General features: G+C 42.4%; 1 long non-coding RNA gene across 1 annotated transcript in view; it reads left to right on the top strand.

The window, feature by feature from the left end:
• The window catches only part of LOC138744263 (uncharacterized), a 136974-nt gene that overhangs the window by 29534 nt on the left and 94773 nt on the right, over window positions 1-12667 (top strand). Inside the window, exon 2 of the long non-coding RNA XR_011345414.1 lies at window positions 9229-9409. This is a non-coding gene — a long non-coding RNA (uncharacterized lncRNA). The remainder of the gene's footprint in view (window positions 1-9228; window positions 9410-12667) is intronic.

Below are 12667 nucleotides of genomic sequence, written 5' to 3' on the forward strand. Positions count from 1 at the left end.
TGATTAAATTTTTCCTACCATTTTTTTTTAAGATTAACCCATGCTTATGATCTGTCATATTTTAAGTCGATTTCAAGTTTCCAAAACCATGAAGTGCAATGTCATTGAAAATGTATTTTCTGCGTTCGCACTTGGACGTCTTCCCTGTTGATCTCGGTTCCGTCAGTGACCAATGTGATGAAAAGTTCCACCAGGACATTGTGACCATAGAAAAACAGAATTGGGGCAACTGGAATCCATCTATAGTGACCGACTATTGTTGGGCACTGACATGAGATGCATCAGATGCTGAGAACAAATAAAAATCAACGGCCAAACATTTTTTTAGGGCAATTGAATGAACGCAATGTATCAGCATCATTATGCAATTAAACCTGCTAAATTCAATAAAAGTTCATGTTTCTCCAACTCTCTACGTGATGCAGCAAATCTGAAATTATCTGTATCCAGCTTGAAGTTGGCTATCATAATCCCCAATTTTTTTTCTCCAAGAAGCAAACATTTGAAAAGGTTGTCCAGTGTAATCACTAAATCTCTGGCATTCTAATAAAGTGCTTCATTAGATTCAACTTTCTCTGAATCAGTGGCATCACTGAGTCTTTGAGCTCCTGTTCACATACGTTACTTAAAAAAAAAAGTATTATTTAAGGCATGATAGTCTTTTAAACATGTGGATTGTTCAGCAGCTCTCTTGTTCAGAAAAGATTTTTTTAATATTTCAGGCTTGGGTAAATTTATAAATGCTTTCATGTGCTGTATTTGACTTTATTGTTTAAACCTGAGTTTAGCAGTGATTCTGCCACCAGTTATGTCCAGAAGAAAAATAGGTCATATTTGTGAGATATGGATATTGTGTAGGAGGTTGACAAAGGTCAGCACAACATCTTGGGCTGAAGGGCTGGTACTGTGCTGCAGTGTTCTATAAAGCTAAGTTTATTGTCATCTGATTACATAAGTACAACCTGACGAAACAGCATTCTTCGGTCCTCGGTGAAAAACATGGAGACACACATCCAGATAGAACACACATATAGAAAATACATATACAGGATGAGTGTTCATCTATACAAATAAGTATATAAATATTGTTTTGTGAATAAGAGTCTCAGATAGTTAGTGCAACCAATTCCTTTGGTGGTTCAGCATTTTCACTGACTGTGGGAAGAAACTGTTCCTCAGCCTGTGGTGCTGGCTCTGATCCTCCTGTATCCCTTTCCTACTGGGAGTAGCTGAAAGATGCTGTGTGCAGGGTGGAAGGGGTCCTCAATGACTTTATGTGCCCTATTCAGACAATAACCCCAGTAGATCATGATAACGGGCATGTGTTATGAGTCCAGAGGACCCCAAAACCCAGCAGCAATAGAAATTCACCAAGGTGAATGATTATTAAAACCAGTTACTTTTAATTATATTTAAACATGACAAAACTTTAACTTACTACTCTTAACTTCTAATTCTAAGTGCACATGTATGTAATGTGTATACAAGTTCAGAAGAATTCTTTGATTCACAGTCCAATCTTACTTCTCATTCCTCTAAGTTCACTGGTATCAGGCAATTCTTATACAGTGCACAGAATTTAACATTTATGAATTTCACGAGGCTTTGGTGCTTGAAAGGTAAATGGTAACTGCTCAGGAAGGTTCTTGTTGGTTTTCAGAGAGATTTGTTGTTCGTTGGACACCCACAACTGATTTCTTCTGATCAGCCACTTCAGTGTCTTGTTGAAGAAACTTGCCCCATCAGGGTTTTCCAGATGATAACTTCTTTCTTTCAGGTCATTACAAAGTTCCTTTTTGTTTCCCTTATTTCAAGTGAAACATTATACAGCCAGCCATCTTCTCTTGTATGGACCACAAGGTCTTTGACCGGGCTGAACTAAGAACTCACAACCTGTCTTCAAAATGGGCTTTTTCCACAAGCTTGCCAGCTTGTCCTGTTCCAGTCCCAGATGCTGGTGCTGAACTGTAGAAGTGGTCTCTTTCAAAAACCACATGACCCTCTTAAAACCGTCAACTGCACTCAGACTGTGGCACCGGACTTAATCTTCTGAGTTTGTTCATCTGTTGCTTTCCAAAACAATAATCCATTACTGCACAGCATGTCCAATTGACACTCGTGAAATCCTTACAGGTATTCTTCAAAGTTTCTGCAAAGGGACCCGGAGCCTGGACTGTCTGGCTTGAGCAGAGCTCTGGCATTTTAAATGAGATGTTTTGAAGTGTTTGTATCTGTGTCACCAAACTTAAAAACCCAACACAATTTATCTCCTTTAAAACACATCTATATACAATATAAAACATAACATAATCTGTCACAGGTTGGGTGGGGTGGGGGGGGATGGTGGTGGGAAGGATGACTCCGTCATACCAACAAAGACTGTGGAAGGTTAACAATGGATCCATCACGTGACCTGCTGACTTTGGACCTGCTATTCAATTTAACACTGAATTTTTTAACAAGAGATGTGGCTGTTTTCCATTGCCTTTCCTTGCTGTAAAGTCTTCAAGTGTTGTACATCACTCACATTTCCAGTTCCAAATTAAGGATTCAAGGCAAAAGATCAAGGAATTTACAGAAGGACATTAACTATTTCATGTCAACCAAATACAGCAGCAGATATTTTTGGTCTATCCTGGGCCTCATTTTTGAGCCAGTCTCAGCACCCTCCAGTTGGAAAGAAGGGAGGCTGTCCAGTAATGCTGTCACTGAAGACAAACTCTCCATATCTGTGGGAAAATACTAAACTGGAATGTTTAACTCCAGGAATGTGGTCCACTGTAGGGGAGCCCAGGTTCTCCTCATGGCTCTCTGTATCTCGTTAATTTTTACCTGGCTATTAGATGGATAACAAAATCCATCTTGCCAAGCTTAGAATACTTCCTATTGCTATCCAAATTTAATAATTTGAATGCTTCCATCAGCGCTGTCTCAGCTCCATCCTCAACATTCATTGGAGTGACTTCATCACCAACATCGAAGTACTTGAGCTGGCAGAGTCCGCAAGCATCGAATCCACGGTGCTGAAGACCCAACTGTGCTGGGTGGGTCATGTCTCCAGAATGGAGGACCATTGCCTTCCCAAGATTGTGTTATATGGCGAGCTCTCCACTGGCCACCGAGACAGAGGTGCACCAAAGAAGAGGTACAAGGACTGTTTAAAGAAATCTCTTGGTGCCTGCCACATTGACCACTGCCAGTGGGCTGATATCGCCTCCAACCGTGCATCTTGGCACCTCACAGTTCGGCGGGCAGCAACCTCCTTTGAAGAAGACCACAGAGCCCACCTCACTGACAAAAGACAAAGGAGGAAAAACCCAACCCCAACCCACCAATTTTCCCTTGCAACCGCTGCAACCGTGCCTGCCTGTCCCGCATCGGACTTGTCAGTCATCAACGAGCCTGTAGCAGACGTGGATATACCCCTCCATAAATCTTCGCCCGCGAAGCCAAGCCAAAGAAAGAAGAAAAGAGAGCTCCTTAAACCTGTCCAACCTTGCTTTGCTTGACCTGCATTACACTCTTGTATTGTTTTTTTGCCCCCCTTTATGGAAGGGGGTGGGGAAACAAACAATCGAGCAATTGAGGCAGAGGGGAAGGAGAATCAGGGGAAGTAGAAAGATACAGAAGTAGAGGGTAGGGAGGAAAGTGCAAGAAACAGCTGTATAAAACATTGGCGAGGCCAAATCTGGAGTATTGAGTGCAATTTTGATCACCTAACTACAGGAAAGATTTCAATAAGATAGATTTACTAGGATGTTGCCTGGATTTGAGGAACTGAGTTCCAGGGAAAAGTTAAACCAGTCAGGACTTTATTCCCTGGAATGTAGAAGAATGAGGGAGATTTGTTAGTTATACAAAATTGAGGGTTATAGAGCAAATGCAAGTAAATTTTTTCCTCCACTGTGGTTAGGTGAGATACAAATAAGATGTCCTGGGTTAAGGGTGAAAAGGAAAAATTTAGGGGAAACTTCTTTGCACAGAGGGCGGTGGGTGTTGAAACAGTGAATGCAGGTTCAATTTTAACATTTAAGAAACATTTGGACAGGTACATGAATGGGAGGAGTATGGAGGACATTGGACTGGGTGCAGGTTAATGGGACTTGGCAGAATAATATTTGGTGCAGACTAGAAAGGCCAAAGGGCCTGTTTCTGGGCTGTAATGTTCTATGGCTCTAATCAAGTGAAGGATGGAGAAATATACTGTATGACAGCAGAAATGGAGAGTGGTAAGGGAATGAGGGAAAAAGGAGAGAAAGAAGTGAAAGGACAGCAAAATGGATACAGGTGAAGTAACAGCAGACAGGAAATCCCTTAATAGCAGTATACTCCTCTGACCTTGCAATCCTCCAAAGACATTTGATTCCTCCAATTCTAGGCTGTTAATCACCCCAATGTTTAATCTTTCCACCAGTCTTCTATTCGGCTGTCTAGATCCTAAGCTATGGAATTCCTTCCTTTAGATACTTGGATTGTGATCTACTTCTCAGATTCTCTTTGAATTTTTTTCTGCTCTGAACAGATCTTTGGCTACCCAACATTTCATTCTATGCACTGGTGCCTTTAGTTTCTGCATAAATCTTTAATAGTTTTCTACAAATTCCTTGTAAGCGGGTGGGATGATTAGTGTGGCGATTAGTGCAATGCTGTTACAGTGCCAACGGCCCGGGTTTCACTCCTGCAATGTCTGGAAGGTGTCTGCGTGGGTTTCCTCCCACCCTTCAAAATGTACGGGAGTTGCAGGTTAATTAGGTGTATTTGGGTGGAACGGACTCTTGGGGTGGAAGGGACTGTTACCGCGCTGTCTAAATTTACATTTTAGCTCCAGCTGCAAGTTCATTGCCCGTCACTAGGGGGCCATGTTGTTCCATGTAAGGCACAATGCCACTCTAGCAGATTTATTTCCACCTTGATCTTCAGAATATTCTTTGCCTAGTGCATTATTAGATTTTCTGTCGTGTAATGTTAAAATTAATGGCATGTGATGGGTTATCTGGTTTATGGTAAAGCTTGCAATGATAAACAACTGCCTAATATAAATTGAACATAATATGTGAGAAGAGCAGATGGCAAATTTTAAATCAATTCATCCAGTGACTACAAGGAAATTATTTGGGTGTCAATTTCTTGGTACACTTGTGGGGTCTTCAGGTACTTGACGTGGATCGTAGAGCAGTTAACAGTCGGCATGAGTGAGCCTGCAGCAGTGGTGCACGAGGTTGAAGGTCAGCGGGAGAGAGGATGCCTCAGGAATACGTTGTCCAAACATTGACATTGTTCCTCAGTTCATGAGTAATGGCAGCTTTGTTTCAATTGTTCACTGGGTGCAAGGCATATATTGGGGCTATTAAAATTTTAACTGCATTTGCAGGATGATATTTTCACAGAGAGCAAAATCTGCGGCAATTAAAGGGGCAGAACACTGCAAGATTGACCTTTTCCCTTCCACCCCCAAAACATCTCCCAACTGCAGCTTTATCGGTGTTCCCCATTTATGGAAACTGGGTTAGTGTTTGGCAGCAAAACATCATATTTAGTTTCAATATTGTGTTGTAAATATCAGTTTAATTTCTGAACCTGTCACTACAGGTGACAAAAGCACTCATTAAAATCAGCTTTTCACTTGGTTCTAATTGATTCACATGGATTGTTTATAGGTCTCCTTATTGACAACTGCCCTTGTTCAGGTAGGATGGGCCTTACTCCATGCCTCGCAATGTGTTTGCCTCTCAACCTACAATCTCTTGCATTCTTCCAGGTTTAATTATACAATCTAACAACTTGATTAGCTTACTGCTGCAGTCTGGCTTTCAGACTTAAAAAAAAAATCTTTTTTTCTGCTGGTTGATTGAATTCTGGATACCCGTGTTTTTTCAGTAGGAGCCATTGCTCAGTGTCTTCCTACCTGATGTCTGCGAAGAGCTTTTTTTGAAGATTCATCAAGGTTGCATCTGAACGCGAAGGGTTCTGTATTTGACAAGCTTGTCTCCACTGCCAAAGGTTTTATGGTGAAATATTCAACTATCCAATATAAATCCTGACAAAGGGGTAGAATCCATATGGGTCAAATTGACTGGAGGCAAAAAATGCAGAGAGGGTTTTCACATTGATCAGTGCCTGTCCACCAGGTGACACTGGATAGCATGCTAATTATGCTCACCTCTGAACCTACAACCTCCGTCATCTCGGTAACTCCCCCCTCCTCTAGTTTTTCCATACTTTCTTGGTATTTATTACTTCAAAATTGGGGACTCGCTAGGAAGTTGGAAGACAATGTTTAAATATTCGTCTCTCTTCCTTGTTTTCCTTCTTCGAGCCTTGCTTTGTTTTAAATTGAGCAAAACCACGCGGTAACGGGCCCTTCTGGCCCCTGAGCCCATGTGACCAATTAACCTACTACCCTGTACCTCCCTCGAATGTGGGAGGAAACTGGAGCATAGGTAGAACGTTTAAACTCCTTTACTGACGGTGAGATTCGAACCAAGTTGCTGGCGCTGTAATAGCTAATCGTACTTTTTTCTCTTTTGGGTTGTTTTATTCAGGTCAAATAACTTTTTAATACAAGTACACTCCAATAAATCAAACGGCTGAACAGAATCCATTCAAGTTTATGATGATATCAACAACATAATTAAATAGTGTGAAAACTAGACAGACTACAAATAAACTATGTACACTGTGGCTTTAAATGTGCACTTCAACAGCCACCTCATTGAGCAGGTTCCCTCTCCTAACAACTCCAAACATCGTGTGAAACCCTGTTTGCTAACATTCTCATGAAGGGCTCAGCACACTTTTCTGTGCTCTCTCTACCTCCTGCAGTTTTAATAGGAGGAGGAGGATATTTGGCCCCTCTATCCAACAAGACCTTCTAGCTCAACATTTTTTCCCTTTTCCTACATTTCTTTGTTGCCCTACCATCCAGAAATCGATCAGCATCAAGTTTGAATGGAATTGGTAACTCTGCCTCCCAACTCTCAGGGGAAGAGAAATCCAAAGATTCATCACCATTTAAGGGAAGAAATGTCTCCTCATTTCAATGCTGAGTGATCTGTTCCCTTACTGTGTCCCGGTCTATCCTTCTGGGGGAACATGCTCCTTGTACCCAGGACACTGATGAGAAATTTGTTTCAAGACGTGTCTTTAATTTGACAAGTAATTTTATATCCCATAGAAAATTGGTCTCTTTTCAAGCTTACATTTTAAAAAATTTAGACATGCAGTGTACAGTCCATGAGCCAATTCCACCTAATTGACATGCAACCCCTGGTATGTGTTGAAGGGTGGGAGGAAACTGGAGTTCCCGGAGGAAACTTGTGCAGACACGGGGAGAAACTCCTTACAGATAGCGTGGGATTCAGGTCCCGATTGCTGGCGCTGTAACATGCCACCCATTTCTTCAGTATTTTCGTGAGGTTTAGATTATCATCTCTAGAGATCAAGCTTTTTGCTTTCCTCAGTATTTTCTTGTGGAAAGCTTATCAAATAAACCAGCACTCTGCAAACAGCTGTGGCAGTGCTTTCTGTTAACCCTGGAAGCAATGATCGCCTTGCACCTTTTGAAATAAACATGTGGGAATTCATCAGTGCTACTGAGAATGAGGTTCTCTTGTTCCTTGGCTCTCAACTATTGCAAGCTGAAGTTTCCAAAGAAATTTGGGTGAATAATGTTTTGATCTCTGCGGTACAGCATCTGCCCCGACCAAGACTACAAGAAACTGCAGAGGGTCATGGATGTGGCTCATTCAGCTGACATGTCACATGTCTAAGCCCACTCTAGCCATACACTCTTCACCCCATCAGGAAGACTAGTATGAAATTTTGCATTGATAGATTTAAGGGCAGTTTCTTTCCCATTATTGACTTGTGGACGAGGAACCCACGCAGGCTGCTGGTGACTTGTGGTCAAAGGACTCTCACCAGGTTGTGGACTGCTGGAGATTGGCTTGAGACTGGCTGAAGGGGTATCAGGTCTCCAAAATGAGATGAAGAGAGGGTGGCAAGGGTGAGGTGGGGCTCCTGAGGGGACTCGGGTGCTGAAGGCTTTCTGATCGCGCCAGAGGTTTGGATCTAGAGCTCGGGTTGCTAATGGTTTGGACTGTAGTTGCAGGAGCATTGGAGGCAAATCCATAGACACCAGTGAAGATTTCATGCATTAGTTTTGGTCATGCACAGCAGGGAAGATGATGAAATGTTTTCTTTTGTCCTTTAAGTGCTGTCACAGAAGTATAGTTTATGAACACAGTTGTCTCCATTACCAAAACAATTGTCAGAATGCTTTTCAGTTTGATGGAGCATCACATCAAAGCACCAATTGCATCGATAAGTGCTGGCCTCGTTTTCTTACAATCAACATGGAAAATACAAACTCGTTCTCCGGACAGTAGAGTTCTCCCCTTGCTTTGGATAATTCTTTCTCAGTCAACATTATTAAACACTTTATACCTTTGCATCTTATGGGGACTTACCATGTAGTGCTCAGCTGCTATATTTGCTCCTTTACAACAAGGATTATGTTTCATTTGTTGTAAAGTGCTTTGGGATTCTAGGAAATTCAGTGCAATTCCTTTTCTTTCCTTCCCTCCCTGCCTTCCTCTTCCACATGCTTTCCTCTCCTTCCTTTCTCTTCCTCCTCCTACCTTGGTCTCGTCATTCCTTCTCTCCTTCAGCTCTCTTTCCTTCCTTCTTTCTCCATTCCTTCCCCCTCCCTTTGTCCTGATTGGGCACCCAAGGCCAATTCTATTGACCCATTGCCGAATCAGATCAAAGGAGTCTTGAGGGACTAATGCATGACTAGTTTATTCAAGTATGACCATGAATTTATTGTTGTACTCATTATAGAATGCACATCTGCACTGAAATTCTTGTTTGCTGCAGCCGAGCAGGTACTTAAAATAACTACAAAGTATACAATAAAACGCCAATAGGAAAGAGATAATAAAACTTTCAAAGTTTAGATTTGTTTTCAGAGTATACTTGCATGACATCACATACAACCCTGAGATTCTTTGTCCTGCAGAAGATGGACCTTAAATATTCAGTTATAGTGCAAGGGGGTAAAAGTGGTGTTACAATAGTGTAGATGGTCCTCTTATAACTTTGACTGAAATATTCACAATCAAAAGTGTAAGAAAAATATACTGTAATTACAATGTATCCCAGCATAAAAATGAGCATTGCAACTAATAGTAAACAGACAGAATTCAATATTATATCTTTTTCCTGCAGTAAAAACAAAAAAGACCGCCGAATCCTGAATCTATAAACCCCAAGACTTAAAAGAGAAAAGACCGCCGAATCCTGAATCTATAAACCCCAAGACTTAAGAGAAAAGACTGCGGAATCTTGAATCTATAAAGCCCAAGACTTGAGAGAAAAGACTGCTGGGACACCTTAAATCACCAAAAGGGTAATGGCCTTCTATGTACTCCCTGCCTTGTATGTAAATAAGTTCAGGAAGAAACTACAAATGTTTTGTATGTTGCATGTAGACAGTCCTTGTGGTGTTGGATAGAATTAGACATGGTGCTCTTTTCCTGCAGAGATCAATGCTCATTTGGGGAAAAAAGGTTCACCAACTCCTTTAGACTGAAGCTGTGATCATGAAATGATTGGGAGCAACACAAAATGCAGATAGGGTAGCATCCATGGAAGGCGATGGACAGTCAACATTTTGGTCCGAAACCTTCATCAGGAGTAGCAAGAAACAGGCAGACGTCCAAATGAAAGGGCAAGGAGGGTGAGAAACTTGGGTGGCTAGGTGAAAACAGGTGTGGGGGGGTAGGAAGTGGGGGGGAAAAAAGCTGGGAGGTGATAGGTGAATGACGGCTGAGGGAGGGTGGGGTGGGGGAGCTGGAGAAAGGAAGAAGTGGGTGATGGGCAGGTAGGGGAGGGGAAAGGAGGAGGAAAGGGGCCAGAAAGATCAGGGAAATAAAGGGGTGAGGCAGTTGGTTGAGAAAACGAGGAGGGAGGATACTGAAAATTGGAGAAGTGTGTCATTTGGCTGGAGGCTGCCTGGACGGAATGTAAGGTGCTGTTCCTTCAATACTTGCGTGGCTTCAACCTGGCAGTCCAGTAGGCCATTGACAGACCGGACAGTGTGTGAATGGGAAGTGGAATTGAAGGGTACGCCACTGGGAGATCCTGGCTGTTGCGGTGGACAGTGTGAAGATGCTCAATAAAGTGATGGGATGTTGGGGTCTCCCAGTGGTCGCCCACTTCCCAGTCCACCGACCCATCTGTCTTCACTGTTGAAAATGTACTGGGGGTGTAGGTTAATTGGGTGTAATTGGGTGGAACAGGCTCGTGAACCAAAAGGGCCCGTTACCAAGTTGTCTGTCTAAATCTGTGGGAAGAGAAAGCTCCAAAGTTCTGCCTCAAGGACCCTTTTATAGAACCGGAAATGTGAGAAGGTAAGTGTGTTAACTTGTGGAGAAGGGGAGGAGAGAACAGACAGCATAGGATGCAGACCAAAGTTGTCAAGGGAGTAATGGCTTTAAAAATTTGCAGTAGGAGGCAGGGGAAAAAACAGAATTGACATGAGACATACAATCCATTCGTCATATAGTACTGAAGTAGGCCCTTTAGCACAGTGTCCATGGTAGCCATCAAACCCATCCATACTCACCCCATTTTCCCATTTGCCATCACTTGGTCTGTAGCCTCCATGCCTTGGTGATTCGAGTGAGAACCTAGATATTTTTAAAAATGAGATTGAGAGAAGTGTTTCCTTGAAAACCTAGAACTTGGACAGAGATGTGCTGCTCCTTGAGCTCATTTTGGACATCACTGGAGCAACTTAGGCTCTGGGGAAGGGCCTAGAAATGGGAATAGAAGTTGCCCATCAAGCCTGCTCCGCTCTTCAATAAGATCATAGCTGTTCTGGATGTGGACTCAGTTCCACCTACCCCATATTTCTCCTTCTGTGCAAAAAATCGATGATCATATTTGATGAGGCACCTAACCATAACCTCCTGCTTCCTTGGGCAAATAATTCCACAGATTCACTACTCTATGGGATAAGCAGTTCCTGCTCATCTCAAGCCTATATCTACACTCCTGAATCCTGAGGGTATGGTCCCCCCCCTAGTTCTAGACTTGCCAGTGGAAACAACTTTCCAACATCTAGCTTTTCTAATCCTTTCATTATGTTCTATGTTTCTATATATTTGAATTCTAGTGAGTTAATTCCCAGATGCCTCAATTGCTCTTTATTAGGCTAACCCCCTCATCTCTGGAAGTAAACTGATGAATATCCTCTGCACCACTTCCAAAGGTAATGCATTCTCCCTTAAGTAAGGGGATCAGAACTCAACACAGTATTTCAAGTGCAGCCTCGTCAGTACTTTGAACAGCTACGACAGAATCTCCCTGCTCTTAGATTCAATCCCTTGAGCAACAAAGGCCAATATTCCAGTTGCCTTCTGATTAACTGTTGCACCTGCAAACAGCCCTTTTGTGATTAATTTTTAAAAAGTTTTAAATTTGAAAATGTTTTTATTTACAAAATGGTTGAAGCTGATTCCTGTGCTGCCCCAATTACACTCAATTAACCTACAACCTGGTATGTTTTGGAGGGTGGGGAGAAACCTGAGAACCCAGGGAAAACCCACATGGACACAGGGAGAACATGCAAACTCCTCACAGACAGCGTCAGATTTGAACTCCGGTCGCTGGTGCTGTAAAAGTACAGAAGCTCCCCCAAGTCCCTCTGCACGACAGCATTCTGCAATCTTTCACCATTTATAAATAATCTGAACTCCTATTTTTCTTCCTTTCATTCACCAACATTATACTCCATCTGCCACACCCTTGCCCAGTCACTTAAGCTACCTCTATCTCTCACCACAAGCTCCACATCCTCTGCACAATTTTCTTCACCATTCAATCTAGAATTATAATGTCAGGTGATTGGAAGCTCCGGTTTACACCTGTGAGCTGAAAGGATATGTTCTGCAAAGGGGTGTAGAGGAGACCACACTGATCTCTGTGTAGTTGAGTGGGCAGCTCTTGGATTTGCACCCAACTATAATGATGCATGATATGGAGGGAATCAACCGGTGGTGCCAATCCTATGCAATTGCTCCTTCAGACTTATTGTCAGAATACCTACATGACATCATGTACAACCCTTAGATTCTTTTTATCTGAGGTCAACACAGAATTACCTTATAGGCAGTGCAAAATAACTGTACTTGATGTACACTTGTGAACAAATTAAGAAATGTAAACAAATTGACTGTGCAATGCAGAAAAAAATCAGTGCAAAAGTTGAATAAAATTTTCAAAATTATAAAGTCCAAAAGAGTCCTTAAATGAGTCTTGAGTTTGTTGAATCTGATGGTGGAGAGGTAGCAGCTGTTCCTGTACCTGGTGATGTGAGACTTGTGGCATCTACACCTCTTCCTTAAAGGCAGGAGCGAGACAGAGCGTGTGCTGGACGGTATGGATTCTTAATGATTGCTGCTGCTCTCCGACAGCAGAGTTCCCTGCAGATGTTCTCTTGGTGGGAAGGGTTTTTTGCCCTCTGATGGGCCTTGTCCACTACATTTTTCAAGTGGAGAACCTCTTTCTTACCTTCCCTATTGATGCCCAGAATCTATAGTATTTAGCACGACAGTAATGCCATAATGTTCGATGGCAGTGTGATACCACAACTTTCTCCCCG

Source organism: Narcine bancroftii, chromosome 10 (assembly GCF_036971445.1).
Source record: "Narcine bancroftii isolate sNarBan1 chromosome 10, sNarBan1.hap1, whole genome shotgun sequence".
In the NCBI taxonomy this organism is placed as follows: Eukaryota; Metazoa; Chordata; class Chondrichthyes; order Torpediniformes; family Narcinidae; genus Narcine; species Narcine bancroftii.